The 21,797-nt window shown below is 41.5% G+C and overlaps 1 long non-coding RNA gene across 1 annotated transcript in view; it reads left to right on the top strand.

Annotated features, from left to right (window-relative positions):
* The window catches only part of LOC147916927 (uncharacterized), a 94,794-nt gene extending 87,849 nt beyond the window's left edge, over positions 1-6,945 (top strand). Inside the window, exon 3 of the long non-coding RNA XR_015552534.1 lies at positions 6,871-6,945. This is a non-coding gene — a long non-coding RNA (uncharacterized LOC147916927). The remainder of the gene's footprint in view (positions 1-6,870) is intronic.
* The last annotated feature ends 14,852 nt before the right edge of the window (positions 6,946-21,797 follow it).

The raw sequence follows: 21,797 nt of genomic DNA, 5'->3' as shown, positions 1-21,797 counted from the left end.
CTGAAGAACCTGAGTAGGAGTCCTCTCTAGAGACCTGAGGGCACCAGGAGCCAGGCTGGGGATGGGCACTCACGAGAAATGTTTCTCCAGTCCCGAGTGTAAGTGTGAGAAATTCAGCGCCCAGCCAGCCCTGCCTGCTCTCCTCAGAGGATCAGAACACACGTCGTTCTGAGAGGGCCGGTTCCTCGCTCCTTAGGAAGGGATCTTCTGTATACCCACTTGTATCTGTTAGGGAGGCCAGGCAGGCAGCCCGTTGGGTCAGAGGGACAGACTGCAGCCTTCTGCTAGGGGTCAGTTCTGACTGGGGAGGAGAGTCCAGATGTCCCTTTCAAACCTCCAGAGGTGATGTTAATGGCTTTGGGGTCTCTTCGCTACCCCCTTGGTCAGTGTTCCTTCTGCCATCTCCTACCACCTCCATGCCTGTATTCTGTCATCCGACAGATATTTCTAGGTGGCCCTGTTCTGGGTGTTGGGAACAAGGCAAAAAAAATTCCTTTCCCCCATGGAGTTTCTGTGTTACTAGGGGAGATAGATCAATAAATGATCACAAATGAGGACTTAGGCTAGGAAGGGAGAGAAGTGGCTTTGTAAGAGCAAAGAACCCCACTGCCATGGCGGGGGCTTCTCTGAGGGTGGTGTCCAGGCTGAGACCAGCCCCACAGAGAGCCCAGGGAGGACCTCCGGGCAGGGCGTCAGCAGATGGCTTGGGAGGCAGTCGAGCCTGGCCGGTTCAAGAGTGTGTCAGGTGCTCGGGAGCAGGCGGGAGAGGGGCTCACCCAAGGCCGAGAGGTGGGCAGAGCCAGACCCTTCCTGGTCTGAAGGCCACGGCTTTATTCCAAGTACAGTGGGTCACCATTGAAGGGTTTTCAGAAAGAGCATTGTTTCCGAGCAGGGGAGTTCTGGGGGGAGCTAGCATGGATTTTCCCCAACTTCTCCTTTCTATTGGACTGGGGAGAGGTGTAAAATAAAAATTGAATTTTAGATGTGTTAAGTTTGAGAAACCTGCATTGTAGCGCTTTCCAAATTGCTTTCTGTTAATTCATGTTGTCACTCTCCTCTTACAACCCGACTGTGAGCTCCAGGAGGGAGCAGATTACCGCTGTCTGCTTCAGAATCCACCATTGTCTGCAGACAGACACAGAGCGTGAGGAACCTCAATCCTATAGCACAGATGCATGGGCGGGGCGGGGCGAGACTGGCGATATTTTGATGAATAAGTAAGGTTTTAAGATGGTCTGGCTATAGCTACAGTAATCTAAAATGAAAATCTAAAATATGTGATGCAAATTTAAGCACTGGTGATCGTACCAGCAGCAACAGGATATAGAACTTGAACTAAGAGCATCACACTGTGAAAGGTGTTGGGGTTGTGCCTTTTCATGATGGGAAGGGAGAAGTGGGCTGAACATCTGTAAACCCGTCATGTCACAGAAATATGGTAAGAAGAGTCTGTACTCAAAATAATCCAACATTTTAACACAAAAAAACCTTAAAAACTACATTATATATATTTCAAAAGCAGTTTTTACCCGAGGTTAGTATGTGCCATTCTGCCCAGTTCAACAAGCTGTTTGCTAATGTCAATTTTCCATCAGAAAAACTTATCAAAACTCATGAATAAACATTATTATCATTTATGTAATACCTAAAAGGCCCAAGCCAGGGACACCCCATTATGGTGCTGCAATTCACTCCTTACTGTGTTACTCTGCAGTTAATTTGATTTTGTCCTTTCTCAATTCCACGGTGCACATATCTTCCCGGCTGTGGAACTAGCACACTAATATTAAAGTTGTAATCAAGATTGCCTCTAAATATTCATAGCAATAAATGACTCCCTCGTGCCCCATGAATGCCAGGGCTGCAGTCTGAAGCATTTACTTAGTACTGGAGAGGGATCTAGTTATTTCAGAGTCCCTTGAATGCATTATTGTAATATTGTTATTCTGTTTGAAAAATTAGATCTCTCTGAGCTTCTAGTATCGATGGTTGAGATGAATGACTTTGGCTCAGCACCGACCATTGTCTTTGAGAGGATAACCTAGAAGTCGTGATGGAAGTGGTCTTGGCGATTGACCCCACATCTTAGTTTTTTAATGTAATTCTCTTCCTCCTGCCGGCTCACTGCCACCTTATTTCATCTTCATGGTCAGGTTCAGAGTTTTCCAAGTCGTTGAAAATTGGCTACTCTTTAAGGACATAGAAACACCAGGGAGATGATGCTGTGTATCATTCCATCTGTCAGAGAAAAAAAAGTCATAAGCATCCTTGCATCCATGAAAAGCTACATTTATTAACTTGAGATATTTTGCACCCATCATGAGTGAAATAATTTAAATTCAAGTTTGGGTGAGCTCCCAATTATACATATTAAAGAAGGGCAGCACAACACACATAATGCTGAGAAGAAGAAAGCTGTAGCTAATCAATAAATCACTTTTTAAACATCTGCTTATACTTCCAGTTAAGTAGGATGTGCTGGCCAAGTGCACTGTGGAAGACCTCAGAGAGCCCACAGGGCAGCTGAGGGCCCAGGTGATGGGCCACGGGGTGCTAGCTGGAGCCTTACTTTGCAGATCTGCCTGGGTGAACCGTCTGGGGAGGCCTGCCCAAACTCATTTCCATGAGGAATTTACAAAGAGAGAAGCCTCAGAAGAAACCAAACCTGCTGACACCTTGATCTTGGACTTCTAGCTTCCAGAAGTGTGCAAAAATAAATTTCTGTTGGTTAAGCTACCCAGTCGGTGGTATTTTGTTATGGCAGCCCTAGCCAGCTAATACAGGAGGCTTCTAAGATTCTACTAATATTTTGATTTTTTCAGTTGGGTGATAGATATCCTAATGATTATTTTATTGTTGTCTTTTAAATTGGACTTATACATTTTATACATTCTTTTGGATGTACTTTTCCCAATTAAAAAACTAGAATTACAATGACTAAAAATGACAAAACATTTTTAACCTATTGATTTAGCACTTAATTGATTTATTCAGCAAATGCAGTTCTTTAAGCATTCAATAAAAGACTGTTCCATTAGGGTAATCAATATGTTATTTTTAAGAAAGGAATGCTATATTTAACCAGCACTAGTTCATTATCTCCAATGTAAAAATCGAAAGAAAACAGAACAAATACCTGCTTTTAAACGAAGAAATCTAATGCAATTAGTGGTTTTGAATTAAAATAGCTCTCTGTTCTTCTTCTCCATTGATTTCTCCTGCACCATTCATATCTCAACTAAAGTATACAGATAAAGATGTTTTTGCCTCCCTGGGGGCAAATGTAGTCATCTGAAAGATGTTGACATTGGAATGTTATAACAGGTCCTGTAGGGACTTGATGTGGGATGAGTACAAATGTTAATGTTTAAACTAGCTCAATTTTTTGGGGGGAAAAAAGAGTGCTGCAAATATTTTTATTCACAAATATAATTGTCAGGATTTCTCTTTAAAAGAGTGATATGTATGTCAATATCTTAGACAAACAATTTGTAATTAAAGTAACTAAGTTATTTACACACACACGTATATAAGACACATACAAATATATATCCTTATACATCTGTATGCTGTTTGGGTATATCTTGACAGAATATTGAGACATATTTTTTCTAATATTTTATTATAAACATAATTAATAGTATTATTTTTCTAAGATATAATTAATGGATACAAATCGCAAACCCTGGAGAGAACATTCTATAAGTGTTTGTAGTTAAATCCAAGTGTTAGAAAGTATAGTCAAATGTGGGTAACAGTCTCTGTGACAGACCCAAAATCAAATACAGGGCTTAGAAACACTTTTACACACTCTATTAAAAATCAAAAGAAGTAATGTGTGTTTAATTAATAGGAATAGTAATACTAATTTTAAAAGTTCAGCAAACACTCAGAAATCCATACAATTCTTATAAATACCAGACAACATCAAAGTACGTCAATTAAGAAGTGTGGTTTTCACAGGATCGCTAGATTTTGTGTAGTCATTTGCTAGAATGAATCCATACAAAACAAGACCTGTTTAAACCCAGAAAATATACATAAGCATTTCATGTATATGGAAATTTACCTGTTTAACACTCAAGCTTAAGTAACTACTTAAAAAATAATATCACTCATCAATTAAAATTGAGAAGAGCCTTCTGGAAGCACACTAAAAAAGACACAAAACTTGGCTTTGCTAATTTTATCCCCTAAAGGCACTAATATTTAAAATAGTCTGTTAATCAGGCAGCAGTTGGTGATGCAAGTTTTAGGTCTCTGTTACTGACTCAGAGGTGTCCAATGAACATGGAAATTTCTGTGAGCTTTCCGTGAAAATGGAAATGTTCTTCGTCTGTGCTGTCTGATGGTGATATCCACTAACCACATGTTGCTTTTGAGCCTTGAAATGAGTCCAGTGCGACTGATGAACTAATTTAAATTTTTTTAATTAATTTACATTTAAATAGCCATATGTGGCTAATGGCTACCATATTAGACATAGGAAATTACAAAAAGATGTGCAAAGGGCTGCCCTAAAAACAAAGTGAATCGTGCTTCCCCCTTCATGATTCAGCCCCAGTAATATGGCATTAGTTAATGCAGGTTTTTACATTTTCCCAAAGCTCTTGTGACCTTCAGTTGTTGTGGTTTTTGTTTAAATTTTGTTGCATTTTAACTATTTTAATGTTGGATTTTGGAGCTTACAACCCATTTTCTGTTAAAATGTAGTAGCGTGTGGTTAGTTCATTTATAGCGTAGCTGAAATGCTGTGTTGTAAAAAAGTCTCTTGAACTCTGAAGTTATAGAAGTGCCTTTTGAATACGGAATATTAGAAAACTATGTATAAACCCCTACTTCTCATATCTGTTATACAAGCATAAAACCAAAAGAATTCACAAAGCAAAGGCAGACGAAACCGATACAACTGAAGTTAGCAGCGCCAATTTAACGTGGGTGAGGATGATGTTTGAACAAGACGGGAACTCCATGTGCAGCACTGACGCGCTAACTGGGCAGAGCCGGGTGCTCTGGAGTTTGTGGTGCTGGTTCCACGTGATGACCCAACTCTCCTCCGCTTGGTTCTTTTTAAGCCACTAAGAAACCTTAATTTCTGGACTGGGCTGTGATGGCATTTTGCCCTTTCTTGAGTTGACTGCATCCTTTGTGAATTAACCCCTCCCCTCTGCTTCTCACGTCAGCCTGGAGGTCGGGCAGCACTGCCAGGCTCCCACGTGAACACAGAAGCAATGGCGAGCTAGGTCAGGGCCTCGTTGTGCTGAGTGAACTGTCTCAACATGTCATCAGAATGAAAACACAGCATTCATTTTTTAAAATCAACATTAAAAATGTTAAATTCTCTTAGTGAGAAATGCCCCATTTGAGACATGCTGGCCTGGGTGAGGGAGAGGAATTGGACCATCAGTCCCTAGAATCATTGAGGATGCATGGCATTTGGGAAAGCAGAAGGGGGCTTAGGAAGATACGTTTGGGATGGCAAATAGATTTTCACTTTGGGGAAAGACTCCGAATCATTGACTTGGGCTCAACAGGAAGGAGTGTGGCATATTTGACCGCCTGGGTTAGGTGGGAGAGAGCCTGGGGTGGGGCTGGGGGTTAAGGGACACTGCCACAGGAATACATTCTTAGGGCGGGCAAGAAACTCGTTGGGGCTTCTGGGGCAGAACAGAGAATGTAGGTGCCTGCTCCCCACTGGCAGATGGGCACACATAGACTAGGGTTCCTGGCACCCAAAGGAGAACAGGAAGAGGGTGTCTGCCTAGCAAGAGGGAGAAGAGGTTGGTAGAGCTGTTTGCCCTATTGATTGATTCCTTCGTTCACCAATTACTAGTTGAGCTTCTGTTATGTGTCTGGCACCTTCATGGACGGTAATAAACAAGAGGACCCACAAATCAACATACTGAATTATTACAAGTAGGAAGGAAGTCCTTCCTTACAAGAAGGAAAAGGACAGGAGACTGGAAGGAAGACTACCTGGGGAGAAGGGGGTGTAATTAGATTGGGGAGTGAAGTAAGGCTTTTTTTAATTATTGACATTTAAGCTGATCCTGAGTGGAAGAGTTAGGAGAAAGCATTGCAGGTAGAGGGAACAGCATGTGCAAAGACACAGCTGCTAGAGCCAGGTGAGCAAGGAGGAAAGCAATGTAGGGGGATGTGGAGGGAGGCGAGGGCCAGGCCTGCAGGCACGAGGTATTGTCGTCAGTGCAGTGGGATGCCAATGCAGACTCATAAGCAGGGGTGGGTTGATGACATTATATTTTTAAAGATATCCTTCTGCTGCCATTGGAGAATGAATGGGAGGAAAGTGAAGATAGCTATGGAGGAACATGAATTAGAAGGGTTTTGCAGTAATCCGGGTGAGAGATGATGAAGGTTTAGACTGGAGCGGGGGAGAGAGATGTAAGACCTGGACAACGGGAGTTGTATTTTGGAGGTATAACTCTATAGGACCTTTTTGTGGATTGGATGGAGCTGGTGAGGGAAAAGGTAGAGGGTTCAAGGAGGACTTCTGATTTCTGGCATGAGCAGTTGGGGAAAAGAAAGAGGTGTCCTGTCTAGAGAAAGGGAAACTGAGGAAGGAGTTGATTATGGGAGATGGGGGTCGAGTCAAGAAGCATCCTGAGGGTATGTGGCCAAAGGAGAGGAGTACACAGGCCAGGGATGCAGTTGTGTCAGTGCCACCCAGCAGGGTGACGCGTTTTCCAGACTCTTATTCTGGTTGTCCTCTTCTCCTCTACTTGGGGCCTTGGAATGGTCCCAAGAGGATGTGTTTCTCTCCCCCCATTGAATATACCTACGGAGCATATTCAGATATTGGCAAGTCAAAGTGAAATATTTTTCAACTGACTTTTCTTGTTTATCTTTCAGAATCATCCACAAGTGTTGAATTTTCGAATACAACTGGAAAGCAAAGAACTGATCATAAATCTGGAAAGAAATGAGTGAGTCAAGTTAATTCCTGTTTACTGCACGATAGGAGAACGTTAAGATAATGTGGACTGAAAAGTGCTGTGTAATTTATGTTGGCATATAGAGAAGCAGAACTAAATGCATGGATTCATAATCCAAATTCGGTTTTGGGGAAGAATTAACCTCAAAAAATGATCCAATGGAAAAATAAAGAATTTTATCACTCTAAAAGAGAACTGTATAACTCAGCAGGTTTTTCTCATAGTTCTGGTGTTTCTTTTTTTTTCAGAGCCTGATTTTTCAAGGATAGAATTTAAGCATCCTCTGTGCTGTTCAAATAACAGTGTTCCATAATTAGTTGACTTTTGGCAATTCTTGGGTTATATAAGGAGAAACAGCTTCAAATGGATAGAAATTCTTTTCTCCCTGAAAAATACCAAGAGTTTATTTTATCTTTGAGAGCTTGTCTCCAGTGGTATAAAGTATTTGTTTTATCTTTTTATTTAAAAATTTGGCCCTTTTCTTGCAAAATTATATAAATTTTCAGCAAATGGTATTATATTTTTTTTCTGGAGCAGATGGATATTATTACGTATTTTGTATGCCTTCCCAGTAGAAAACTGTATCTGCTTCAGGGCATAAATAAAACACAACCCATATTCTTGTCATCCTTTACACTCTGTGGCTATCTCCATGGGTTCCTCAGATCTAAAGGACCCCTTGCTATTCTATTTGATTGGTACCAGAAAAGAATCGAGCTCTCCTAACAAGCCATCTGTTTTTATAGGTATAAATCAAGTTCCCAGTCTTGTTTCATTCAAAGTAGGAGTTTCTCTCTTCTAGAACCACTGGTTCCTATTCCTCAGCCATCAGTGAAATGCTGACTTTTTTTGCTGAAATGACAGTGTAGGTAGGACAGCTTCACTGGAATGAGTTCTGCCAGAGATGTCAAGTCACAAAAATCTGACTCAGTGTCTCCATGTAAACAAGTCAGATCATTTACTTGATTTGGAGGGTCCGAAGCAAATCAGATGAATGAGATCATCAGCGGCCAATTCTTATAATCAGTATCTCACACTACGGCCAACAGCAATTAAAAACAATAGAGAGAGAGAGAGAGATGGATGCATATAAGTATATATTTAAAAATACATATATTGAAAATGAATATATGTAAAATAGAATGGCCTCCTCTTTGGGATCTGCAACCTGCCTTTTTGTATTTCTTGCGTGTTTATCCCTCATTAAATGGATTTAATCATTAAGTGGATTAAAAGCTTTTGTAAGCAGTAAATAATGTGTACTTAGCTTTCCTTGTGAATAGGATAAAGGTGCAGGCACACATCTTGGATAATCAGGGAGCTGACCAGAAACCTTTTGAGATGTCTCTTTTAGCAAAGTAAATATTTTTATGTTCCTTTTTTTCCCATGTAAGAATATTGTGGGACATTTTAATGCTTGTACATTGCTGTTTGTATGTGGTTTTGAAAACATCTCAGTGGATGAAACTAGGTACTCCCTGAAAGATCAAAAGAAAATAAGGCTTCTGGTGATGCATGTCCTCGCTGGGGTTTTAGGATTGGCACAGCTGGGTGTGGGAAGTGTCTATTGCGACTGCCTCTCTTGGTGGACTGTTGGAGGACTGTGGTGAACAGCGTGAATGAGGCTGATCTTGGGCCTTTAGACGGTGTTAGGACTGCAGGTAGAGGGACAGAAGTAGACTTAATAAAAACCTTAAGTTATTTGTTCTTACTATAAAAGGAATACATGTCCACTGCAGAAAATTGAAAACTGTAGGGGGAAGGAAAGAACAAAGAGCCAAAAAACAAATTATGCTCCTACTACCAAACACAATCCTGGTTAATATTTTGGTGAATGTTCATACCGATTGTTTTCTTATAAATAAGGTTTGGCTTCTTTTGTCCTCCTAGTTGATATTGTAGTCTGTGTGCAATTTGATATCCTGCTTCATCACTTAGCTTTGGACGTACTTTTCCGTATAGAAATGCAGTTCTTGGAGCCCATCTGGCTCTCTGAGTCTGCGAAGTGGCTTAATAGCTTCATTCGTGGTTCCCTCTGAAAATGATTTACTTTCTGTTAAAGTGGATAGTATAATCCATGTTGACTACTAGACAGTGGCTAATTTATATAAAAGATCATTTAAGAAGGTGCCTTAATTTGCTCACTTCCAATTCTGGGCCTTTCTCAAAATAATCTCAAAATTAGAAAAGTTGAAAACATAAAACTATCTCTTCTTGATTTATTTCTCCCTTCCCAACCTCACTGTCAAGCTACATTTTATAAAATAAATAGAGAATGTTTAATATGTTCTGTGACATTCTATAGCTTTATTTTAATTATACTACTTATACTAATTGTGCAGATTTCGTTCTGTTAAAAATAATACTTTCATAATTAGAGCATGCCAATATTACTATTTTAATAATGCATGCCCCCAGTACTTCAGTGTAACAAATTTTTGAAAAAGGTTACATGTCTGTTCCATGTGGACTTCATTTTTGAGACAATGAATACTAAAAAATCTACAATTTTATAAGTAGAGTGAAATGCTTGTATGCTACCAGCTCTTAATGCTGTCAGACACAAAGGTAATCAATCATCCAGGATAGAACAGAATTTTTAATTTACATAACCTTTGGCCCGGTAGATCCAATTAGAGAATTTATCTAAATGAAGCTATAAGAACCCAAAGATAAATGTGCAAACAAGGGTCATTTCAATATTTAACAGCCAGCACAGTAGAGAGCCTGACTGAGCAGAAGGTAAGCTGGTCGGTAGCTGCTTCAGTGCCTGAAGGTGGGAATCAGCCCTGTGTTCAGGGATGTTCATTGCAGAATATTTTACCTAAAAGTACATTAGTGGGAGATTGATTATGTAATAATAAATAATAAATTATGACCCAGCTATGAAATAGAGTACTATGCAGCAATTAAAGATGTTGATGGAGATATTTATTATTGTAAAAAAACATTCATGATATAATCAATGGAAACAGCACGTTAGATAATAGTTTACATGGCATTCAGTTTTTATCTTAAAATCATTCACATGTACATGGATCTCTGAATACTAAGATTATGGAAGACATTTACTTTATTAACATTTTACAACAAGAAAATATTACTATTAAAATTAGGAAAGCTTTTTATTTCAAAGGAAATAAGCTTCTGTAAAAACTTGAAATTGAAAAGAAAAACGTTGAAGTATTTATTATTCATAAAAAGAAAATGGTGGGTTTTAGAAAGGCCTCCAGCAACTTTCAAAGGGCTAAAAAGCTCAACCCATTGAGTATTGGATCTTTAAATATCCAGAAATCTGTTTTAATGAAAAACCTGCTTAGAAATCATAACCAAAATAAAGGTGGCCTCAGTGCCTTAAATCATAAGAGCCACAATCTAAATCTAATGCTAGAAAAGTGTCGCCTAATTAACCCACCTCAGAACTCTTCATGTAAACCAGTTCTTCATGCAGCAGGGCTCAATTTGTAGTAAATAGTTGTTTCAAGGAATCTATTTTATTTGTCTTCTAACATCTCTAATTTGTGCAAAGATCGGATGCTCTTCACTTAAAACGTTTGTTTGTATAACCATAATTGAATGTTTAAAGAAACCCAAATCTTCCCCGGAGAAGCATTTCTCACACTGTTGCTGTCTGCCTATGGACCTGCAGGGACCGGTTTTATAACTTCCATAACTCTGCTGGATCCCCACGGACTCCCAGGCCATTCCTCAAACAGGTGCTCTGTGCAACTGCATCTTTGATCAAAATGCTTTATTGGACAAGCCGGCGGGCTTAGACATCCGTTTTTCCAGTTTAGGATAATTAAAGGTGATGGCAGTAGATCACATTCTCTCCGTCTCTCAAACCCACCGAGCTTTCTGTTTTCAAGCCATGTTCCGTTACTGCTTGAAGGGAGTTGCTGGGGGAAGTCCATGGCCCGCTGAATTTATATTTGGGGTGTCTCTGAGCCAGAACTTTGGCATTGACTTTTATTCTGTCTAGAATAATTCCAGCCATCTCTTAAGGGGCAACTCTAATTAATATTCACTCAAGAACAGTAGCAGAAAGGGCATTTTAAATTTGTCAAACGGGCGTAAATATTTAGGAAGGCATTTATTTGACGACATCTCTCAGAATATCATGATGCAGGATGGAGAAATGTAGCTGGTGCAGGGATAGCACTGGATAGATTAGTAGTTGGCTGAATAAATACCCAGAGGATATTAATCTGTTGTTCATGTTGACCCAAACCATGTTGGACAGCTGGACTGAGACTACCGTCGGCCTTAGAGCTGTGTACAAAGCCTTGTCCCAGCCCACAATTTTGTCAGCCATCTCTGTGAAGACATAAAAGGTGTGCTGATCACATTTCTTGGCAATGCAAAGCTGGAGGGGGGTAGCTGTGCTCTGCACGGCAGAATCTGGATTATGGAGATTTCAGCAGTTTGGATCAATGGGCCAAGACTAACAAGATGAGATTTAATGGGGATAAATGTAAAGTCCTATGCTTGGGTTAACAAAAAAATAAACATTGTAAGTTCGGAAGGAAATTTACTAGTAGTTCTGGTGAATGAGAACTGCAAACTCAATATATGCCCCTGAGGCGATACAGCTGTTAAAAGGTGACTGCCACCTGTGTCTGTACATGGGCGCCCGTGTGGGTCCTGGATTGGAGAGGCCATCATTCTGCTCTGCGGTGACCCTGACCCCTGTGCTGTTCCAAGCACGATGTTTGAGAGCTGCCTGCCACTGTTCTGTTTCCACTATTGGACTTGCCTTACCTCCCCCACCAGCCAGAGATGTCCTAAGGTCAGAGTCAGGGTCTTAACTTCCTTTTCCACCCTCTTCCACACAGCCTGGCTGGTAGTAGGAACTCGATAAGCACTTCTCAAATGAGTGAGTGACGGAACGTGGACACCCTGGACCGAGCCAGAAGTCACCAGGAGGGTAAAGGTCTGTTTTGGGTGATGTGAGAGACTATTCAGGGAGAAACCTTCTGGAAAAGACTGAGAGTTTAGAGTCAGGAGACCAGGCTTTGAAACCCAGCTTTTCTTCCAACGATATTCTCTCCGTTTCCTCATCTGCAAAAGGGAGTAAAAATCGGGTACAGTCCCTGCAGGATATTTTTGACGATAGGTTTGAATGACTCACTGACGTATTCCTGTGGATCCAGCGATGTTAGTTATTCCACCTAATTACACCCTTGGCTTCACCGTAGCTATGTCCTGTTTCGAACTTCCTAAATTAACGGAGATCAGGTTATGCCTAATCTTCGTCTGGAAGTCTTGATGCTGGCCAAACATCTCAATTTGGACAAGAGCTGGAAAGGATTAGCATCCTGTTGCTATAACGGTCTTAATTTCACAATCTTGACATCCTGAGGAATTAGAGTTGTTAAATCTTTGTCTGCGGATAGAGTGTGATTCCTTTCAACTTCCGCTCCTGCAGAGGAAGCCTAATCTGCCTGTTAGAACCTCCAGCTCTGATTTGCTTCATGCTTCTAATTACTGATTAAACTACTGAGGGCAAAGCTATCTGTCCGACACTTTACTACCTTGCTCCATGTTGTTCTCTCTCAGCTTTCCTTCTACCATTCACAGATCCGTATCAGAGTCTCTATTAATTCAAATGCTTAACAATAAATTAATAATAAATCAATGAAATCATTTCCTTATTCACTTAGTCATTTATTGACAAACAATCTTTTAATGCTAGACATTATGGTTGGCACTGGAGATAGAGGAATAAACAAGGTAAAGTCCTTGTCCTCTTGGAGGTCAGTCAAGGAGCCCAACACTAAACAGGTCATCTCAAAGCAATAATGAATGACAGTGATACTAAGAGCTAAGGAAGACAAGTATGAGGCCCAGCCTGCTCTAGGGAAGGAAGGCGTGTAAGGAAGCAGCGGTACATGAATAGGGGTGAGCTGGGTAAAGGAAGGCAGAGGGTAGAGGGTTCCAGAGAGAAGGAAAAGCATACATAACCGTCCTGAGGGAGGGGGAAGGGGCTTTGAAGCCCTTTAGAAACTAAGAAGGTCTAAGTGCTGGTGAGCAAGAGAGAGCATGGTGAGAGGGAGAAGTGGAAGCCAGGCCACCTAGGACCTTGTGCTCCGTGATAAGGATCATATATTTTTTTCATAAGGACAATGATGCCCCATGGAAGCAAGACCTGTAAGCAGGGCAATGACATGATAAAAGTTTTTTAAAGACCATTCTGGCTATATGTAAAGACTCGATTGGAGGAGGTGAAAAGTGGGTGTGGTTAAGAGGCTATTTATTGCTATTGCACAGGAAGAGTTCCAACCAAGAGAGAATCCATAGAAAGGAGAAGATAGTTGAGAAATGTTTAGGAGGGAGAATAGATAGAAACTGATAAGCACTTGACTGGGGTAATGGAAAGGAAGTTGTCAAGGATGATTCTTATACATGAAATGCGCAGAGAACAGTGATAACTGTGATCAGAATAGAGAACTCTGGGAAAAGACCAAGGACCTGCACTTGGGGCGGCGGTCAGGGACCCAAAGATGTGGAGTGTAGTGGGCATGGCCCCCGAGTCTTGGAGGAGGGTGGACATTTGGGCCTAACAGGATCCAGTCTGGAGGTGACTCGTGGAGGGTCATCATGTGGAACTGGGTGTGGCATTTCTTTGGGATCCATGGATGTCTGTGGCTGACCTGAGTATAGCAGTGGCTGTGACCTGGAGCATGAGCCTGCAGGGGGGTACTGTAGTGAGGCCATGGCTGTGGCCCCGAGAGTATCTGAATAGCTGTCTCAGCCCAAGGCAATGCCAGTGCTTCTATAATATCGAGTTGGAGCTTGGTGAGGTGAGCCTGTGGCCTCCAGGCTCACTCCCAAGCCCTATTTCGTGTCCTTCCTGTTGTCTGTCTCCATGAAGTGGGTGTGTCTCTTTGCCAGGAGCACATACAATGCCCTCCTTCAAGTCTCGGGCATTGTTTTGGGAGCACCTGCATCAAGATCACCCGGGCAGCTTGTTCCAAAGGCAGATGCCCGGCCCTACCCCACTCTATTGAACCAGAATCCCCAGCTGTAGGGCCTGGGGATCTGTATCTTTAACACATTCCCCCAGGAGTTATAGTCATACTGTATTTGGAGAGCCACTGGATACATGAAGCTATTTAAATTTAAATTAATTAAATAAAATTAACACTTCACTCCCTGGGGCCGGCCCCGTGGCTTAGCGGTTAAGTGTGCATGCTCCGCTACTGGCGGCCTGGGTTCAGATCCCAGGCGCGCACCAACGCACCGCTTCTCTGGCCATGCTGAGGCCGCGTCCCACATACAGCAACTAGAAGGATGTGCAGCTATGACATACAACTATCTACTGGGGCTTTGGGGGGAAAATAAATAAATAAAGTTTAAACAAAACAAAACAAAAAATAGCACTTCACTTCCTCACTCACACCAGCCACAGTTCAGTACTCAATAGCCACATGCGGCTATATGAATGTTTCCATCATGGCAGCAGGTTCTGCTGGACAGCGCTTGGGAAATGCCAGCCCACCACATCTTTCTAGTTTGGGGTTTCTGTCTTGGCTGATGCATTGCCCATGGGAATGTTCTTTCCTACAAGAAGTGACCACACCTCTTAGGTTGCCTAATTCCTGCAGCATAACCATCTCTATCTCCCTCTTTAGGGAATTGGGCAGTACCAGAGGGGTCACCTCTGCACGTTGACGAAGGGGTGAAAGTACAGTAGAAAATTCTCGAAGCATCACTGTAGACTCCTGGAATTGACGCGAGCTACATGGATTTCAGTGATCTTCTAAGTAGACCAAACTCCTTCTGATTTAAGTTAAAATCTCTCAGCCCAGGGGCCGGCCTGGTGGTGCAGGCGGTTAAGTGGGCGTGCTCCGCTTCGGCGGCCTGGGGGTCCTAAGGTTTGGATCCTGGGCGCGCACCAACACGCCGCTTGTCAAGCCGTGCTGTGGCGGCGTCCCATATAAAGTAGAGGAAGACGGGCACGGATGTTAGCTCAGGGCCAATCTTCCTCAGCAAAAAGAGGAGGATTAGCATTGGATGTTAGCTCAGGGCTGATCTTCCTCAAAAAAAAAAAACAAAAAACCTCTCAGCCTTAACATTTAAGATCTTTCTAATTGGGCTAAATTTTGTTTCCTGAATAAGAACTAAATTCCCTTGAGCTTCCCTCCTCATTTCAGTCTTTGAAGTTATACAGACATTGGAAAAGGTCAGAACACCATTTTTAGAGTTTTTTGTTCCCCAGCCTGACTTGACTTTCAAGTGCCTAGACTGGTTCAGCTCAACCTTTTCACAACAGTGCCCTTCGGGTTTCAACTGGAGAATGTGGCATCCTTAGATGGACTTCTTTAAAGTTAGAAGGATTTGAAAAGGGCATCTGATATGGAAGTGCGTTTCCAAGTTTAATTATGTCACTGGTAATTCTTCTCTTCTTGTGCCAAGCGTTTATGATTCTCTGATGAAAACTCTGCTGCGTCCTCAGGGTTCTTCTCCAGAGCACTGCATCCCAAGTGGATAATGATGGTTGTCCAGTGGCTGGGGGTAGAGCTGATGCTGTCTTTGTGGCTGTCATTTCACTGTCCCCTTCCCTGCGGTGTGGCCAGGAGTGGGCATGTGCAGATCTGCACAAGCTGAGGTATTTTTAGCCAGTCTCTCCTTGGCTTTTTCTAGTTGTCGTGTCCTCAGCAGAAAGACCACAGCATTTCCATTTGTGTGACCCACTGAGTCTTCATTGATCACTTAAGACAATAAAATCAATATCCCAGAGAGGTTGAAACACTTTTTGGCAGTTGAATTGTTTGAATCAGAATATAAGCACAGTCCTCACATTGCATTTGGTTGCTACATCTAAGTCTCTTTTAATGTCTAGGTTCCCACTCCCTCTTTTTAGTTCTTGCAACTGAAATCTTGCAGTCCTTGGGAGTGAAACAGTTGCTTGTCTAGTAGAATCTTCCTCTACTCAACTTTGCTGAATTCATTGCATGGTGTCATGTAGCCTGTTCCCTGGCTCCTGTGTTTTCTGTAAACCAGTAGTTAGATCTGCTGTCTCGAGCAGATTCAGGTTCCGTTTTTCGGGCAGGTGTTACATCACCTACATCAACTACATCATGGGTGGTGCTGCGTGCTTCTCTTGTATCACGTCAGGACTTGTGTGACCTTTGCTTATCTCGTTTTTGCCATCTTGGACTGATGCCTCCACTTCAAGCTCCACGACAGTCTTTGTCTGCCGGGGTCGGTGGCCGTTAACAATGAAAGCCTGGGTTGGTTCTTTCTTTAGGTCTTACAGAGTGGTGATGTTCTAATTCTGTCATTCCCTTTTCATTCTTTGGCTGGAATACTTTTATAGAGAACTTTCCCTCGTCAACTATTGGTTACCCTGTGGTTTGAGGTAAAAGGCAGGATAAATTCTTTAGGGAACACCTCTAATCATCGCCCTGTCTCTGCCTGTTGGTAGCCACTGTATTCCCCAAATTCAGCACCTCACACTTGGGGGTTCCTTCCCTGGTCCTCTGCTGAGGGCCCATGACATTCCTGATAGGCTCCATGGGGGTTCAGAGATGTGCCAGAGTCCATCCCTTAGCAGCTGTGGGAGTGCAGGATATAGCCTGACCTGAAACCGCTTTGCAGAAACCCTGATTTTCTTGTCCTTTTAAATGCAGAAGCATCTCTGCATCCTGTCTGGAAGCAGATGCGAGAGGTTAGAATGGGGAAGCAGGAACTGGTCTCAGCATCACTGGCATGAAAACCAGGGGTCTGAGTTGAAGTTCAGATATCTCTTGTCCCTTCGAGGACTGTTTCCATGCCAACAGCAATGGCAGATTAAAGCAGCTATTCCATTGACAAGCAGATTTAGTCAGACTGAAAGAAAATGGCAGTAAATTCCTTAAAGATCCATGGCCTGAAAAGATGCAGAGGCCAGCCACACTTGCTCGGGTACACCTGAGAAAAACAGAAAGAGGGCATTTATCTAAAAATGTTGTGGAATATTCACTTCTTTCCTGTTAATATGCTGGTGGATTTCACTGTGGGATGAAGTAGGTTTAACATAAGTGGAGAACAAGAGTTGCTTTATTTTTTTATGATTTTCTTCCTTATGAAAAACATGTGGGCAGATAGAAGATGATATAAGACCCACCCCCACAGCATGAGCATTGTTTCAGGAGACGATTTATTTATGTGTAGAGTTATTTTCACAACCCTCTAAGGCCACCTCCTTGGTTTCCACTGGCCTAGGGGATTTTGTTGGCCAGTTTCTTGGTTTTCTTTGAAAATCTGACAGGTTCCAGTGGAGAGTCCCTCTGTGCTATGGTAACAGCCGAGCAGCACCCATTTGGCAAATCTCAGTGCCACACGAGTTCCCTTGGGAGCTGTGGGACATGGTTTTTATGTGCAGTTTTCACAAAATACAAAAACTGTTAATAAACATTTTCAGTAAATGATGGCATTGTCCATTTATTTTTACAAAATATATAGACTATTAGGCGGTTGATTAAATGAAAAAATATAAAATGACGTTAAAAACTTATAAAAGTACTATCCCTACAATTTAATAAATATGTTTAAAATACATAGAAATTTTGGATTAAATTTATTATCTTACTAAATAGGATGACAATTATGACTTAATTACATTACTCCTTATATTCTCTAAACACTTCATCATCCAAAAACCTATATTTTTACATTGAACTGTAAATTACCTATATAGAAGTTACACAGATCTCTTTTTCTTTAGAAAATTACTTATTCAAAACTGATGTTTTTTCCAAAGTAATTTTTGCATGTGGGAACCTAAATATAATCATTGATGTAGATGGCAATATATAATTAATTAGTTAACTAATTAATTGACTTATGCCCTATCATATCCCAGAAAAGAGTCAAGGTTGTTAAAAAGACAAAAATTAATTTACTTCCTCCAGATGTATAGAATATCCCCCCCAACCTCGGACAAACTAACGCTTCTGCATTTCGCTCTGTTTTCAGTCCATATTGATAGAAATTATGAAGATGCCCATTTGGGGAAGTATGATACATGCCTGTGATTGCTTTACTTTTCTTTTCAAGAGCAAGGTAGATTTAGTGTGGAATAGAGGAGAAGCATTGAATCCAGGAGAAAGAAACATGAAATCTCTGGTATTTATAAGCTTTGTGACTTTAGGCCAATTAATTAACCTCTCTCATCTGTAATCTGAAGAAAATAATGCCTTATCAGTTTGGGGATTGGATTAGATGGTTTTCAGGGGGCACATTTTCCCTCTAAGATCTATGGCCTCAGTAATTTCCTGAATTAGAATGTGTATTTAGACCACCCAGAGGACTTTTTGAACTGATCATACCAGGAGAAACTGTACTTAAGATACTAGATGAGGAGTCATGTAGAACATACGGTATTTAAGCATTGAGACCAATTAAACAATTCCTATGAGAGCCAAGGTTTCTTATTTAGTTGTATTGTAGTGAACCAGGAAACGCTTAGTCAGTAGCTCCTCCCATGTGGCACTGAGTTCTCGTCCCTGGAGACCTAAGAATTCCAGGGCGCATCTCTGTGCCCAGAGCAATCTGTCTGTTGGGAGATTTAAATGTGAGGTTATGTATCTGAGGGACACGTGTGTGCTCAGGGGAAGCGCATGGCCAACATGGTGAGGAAGCAGGGAATACCCACTCTGTGCGATGGAGACAGGGTGGGAAGTGTCCAGGGAGGAAGAGATCCCTTGACCTGAGGTGTAGATGGCATTTGATAGAAGTTGGAGGGCCTTCATCACGCGCTGGTACCTGATTGCAACCTTAACCCCCTTACAGTCTTTGAAAATAATTTAAAAAACTAATATGACGATAGAAGAAAGGCCCTGAGGTATCTCCAGGACGCTAGTTATGTTCTATTTCTTAAACCAAGTGCTGGGTACATGAGGTTCATTTTAGTGTTAGTTTCAACCATTCATTTGTGTATGCACTATAGGTCACAAAAATAAAACACTGTTTTTTTGTGGCAAAACCTAACAACTTCTTTGTCCACAAAGAGCGATTGTACTGCTTCTTTTGAACACATTTGTTTTCTTCTTCCCCTCTGACCTCCATGGACAGAAATCCTGACTGATTTGCAGAGGACGCTGTCATTGGAATGAGTTTAAGGAAAGTGATCACCTTTTGTTGCCAAAGAATTGGCTAAATATTTTGATGAAGTGACATCTTCTTTCTATAATCATTGATGTAGGATTCCTGTAAATGGCAATAGTGAAAGCAAACACAAATATTATATAAAGAGGGAGATTTCTCACAACGTATTTGTAATTAAATTTCTATACTGACATGAACATACATAAATATATATCCTAATGTATTATTAATATAGAATATTACATAAATATAGGTTATTATAGAAGGCAATGGTTCATTTTGTTAGGTTGAACCGATAACTAATATATTGTATTTAGAAAAATCTGTTAGTTTGGGCTCTACGTTCAGTGACTTAACAAAAAATTCCACAGCGGTGCACACTTGACTTATGCCCTGAAAATAATCTATAGCTTTTGATTTAGAAACAGAAATTAGGGCTGTGAAGAAGATAAAATTTGATTGTCAATTCCTTTCAGCATTTATATGTTGGGTATTAAAAAATATCATCCATCCTTTTTTATTAATGGAGAAAAGGACTTTTAATCTGGGATATGTTTTGCCATTTTTATTTTACATGTTTTGGTATTAAAGTACTTGATACTCTCTATAATGCACATTCTGTTCATTCATTTATGTTTGTTCATTCGTTCATCCATTCAACAAACTATGTTTCAGACATTGTTTTGGGGGTTGGGATACAAAGATACATAACACAGTGTTCCTGTTCTTCGCGATGCTCATTAAATCCACTTCCATTTTATAGGATGGCAAAGGATAAGCTTGTCTGAATGGATTTAAAACAAATACTATGGGGTATTGATAAATTAAGATTTCCGATTAATGTAATAGGGAAATTAGACAAATCATATACTGATCTTCCTCTCCCCATCTTCACCCTGCCGCCTTCTCCAAAGAATTGAGTAATTTTTGCCTTTTTCTAAGTTTAATCTCAATCGCTTTAAATTTACCAGTATGTGTGCATACATATCTACAGAAATATAAAACTAAATACACAGTTATATATTTTCTGGTGTGATCTATGGATGGTTTGTTTCTGTTATGGTGCCTTTGGGGTGGCATGATAGAGGCAGATACCATTACTGTGGCCCTGCCATGGCAAACCCCATCTGTCTAAAGACCGATGGTCTCTGGTTTTAAATAACAGCTCTTTTCTTGAGTACTGTGGCCGTAATCACCCATCATCTATCAGCTTTCCATGTTGCCTTCTTCACAGCCTGGCAACTTATCCGAACGATTAACTGGTCTTAAGGAAAGGGTGGAATGGTAAGTATCAACCTCTACTTGTTCAGATGGGGGATCTGCTTGCCTTTAAAGATTTTTTTGCTTCCAATTTTTATTTTTACCCTTTTCCCCAGTAGTCCAATTTTTCTAAATGAAAACCAGATGAAAACCAGCCCATTCATTCCTCCAGTCTCTTGTCCCCAGATGAAGTTTTCTTGGTTCCCATATAGAATTTTTAAGTGTTTGGGGCTGTCCCAACAGCTCTCCCTTTGGACTCTGCTGTAAACAGTGACCATTTTTGATTTATGAGAATCCCAGGCAGGAACAGAGATCAACTTTTCAAATGCAAATTTGCATCCAGGTTTGCCTGTGAGTGCAGATAATTCAGCAGGCAGCTTGGAGTGCTGGCTCGCTATAATCCCTCCTATTTTCCCAGGACAGATCTGGAGAGCAGAGTGGAGACTACTTGCTATTAGGTAACGTGCATGGCAGAACATGGGACCCAGGTGTCATCTGGTCACCTGGAGTGGTGGCTGACCTCGAAGGCAGGACTGTTACCTCAAGAAGGTCATCCTGGCTTTGCACACCCAGAAATTATTCTTGAGAGAACTCAAGAGGTCTGAATCATAATGACCAAACTTATGTGTGACGGATGTCTAAACTGGAATTTATTCTCAGAAGCCCTGGGCAGTCGTGTCCGTGATCAGGACCAGAATGAAGGGCGAGGGTGACCTATCCAGAGGAGCATGGGGGAGACAGTCAGGTGGCTAGGCCACGAGCCGTGGAGTGGTCAGACTGACTGGTTCCACACTACTTACGCTTTCCGGGATGCTCGTCAAACACTTAACTTCTCTAAGCCTCTGTTTCCTCCTCTATAAAATGGGAATAATACCTCCTAGAGTTGGAGTGGATTACATTATGTGATTCTAATAGGACATTTTGCCCAGTGCCTGGCCTATATTAATGCTCAATAAATTAACTTTATTTAGTTCAGGACAGAGCACGGCCCAATGAGCTTTTCCTGCCCCACCAAAGGCCCATGTTCCAGGAAGCAGAGCTGTGGTGGCCTCCACATTCAGCATCTTTCTCTCCGCAACCATGTTGGATAAACCCTCTTTATTCCTTTCCTGTTCCATTGGACGCCCCACTTCTGCATGCCGTTCCGAGCAGCCCTTTCTGTTCACAAGTGCCTCCTTCGGCCGCAGCGTTCATGCCCACCGCACTCCTGCTGGTCCTCAATTTCAGCCAAGTCCCCCAGGTCTCCAGCCTCACCTTCTAGCTTCAGACCAGGGGGGGCAGCTCATTGTTTAAGGGGGACTTCAGTGGACAACGGAAAACCTCCGTTTTTCATTGATTTCACTAGTTTAACCTGCAGCGTAAATGTTTATTTCCTTTATTTCTGTGTTCTTAAAGGGACCCTTCACTATGGCATGTCAGCTGCTTCCTACCACCACTAATGGGCCAACTCTATTTCTCAATACTAGGTCTTTGTCCCACCAAACCATACTA

This window comes from Ceratotherium simum, chromosome 6, assembly GCF_057802395.1.
Source record: "Ceratotherium simum simum isolate JZ-2026a chromosome 6, ASM5780239v1, whole genome shotgun sequence".
NCBI lineage: Eukaryota > Metazoa > Chordata > Mammalia > Perissodactyla > Rhinocerotidae > Ceratotherium > Ceratotherium simum.
This window is presented reverse-complemented; position numbering and strand designations above follow the sequence as displayed.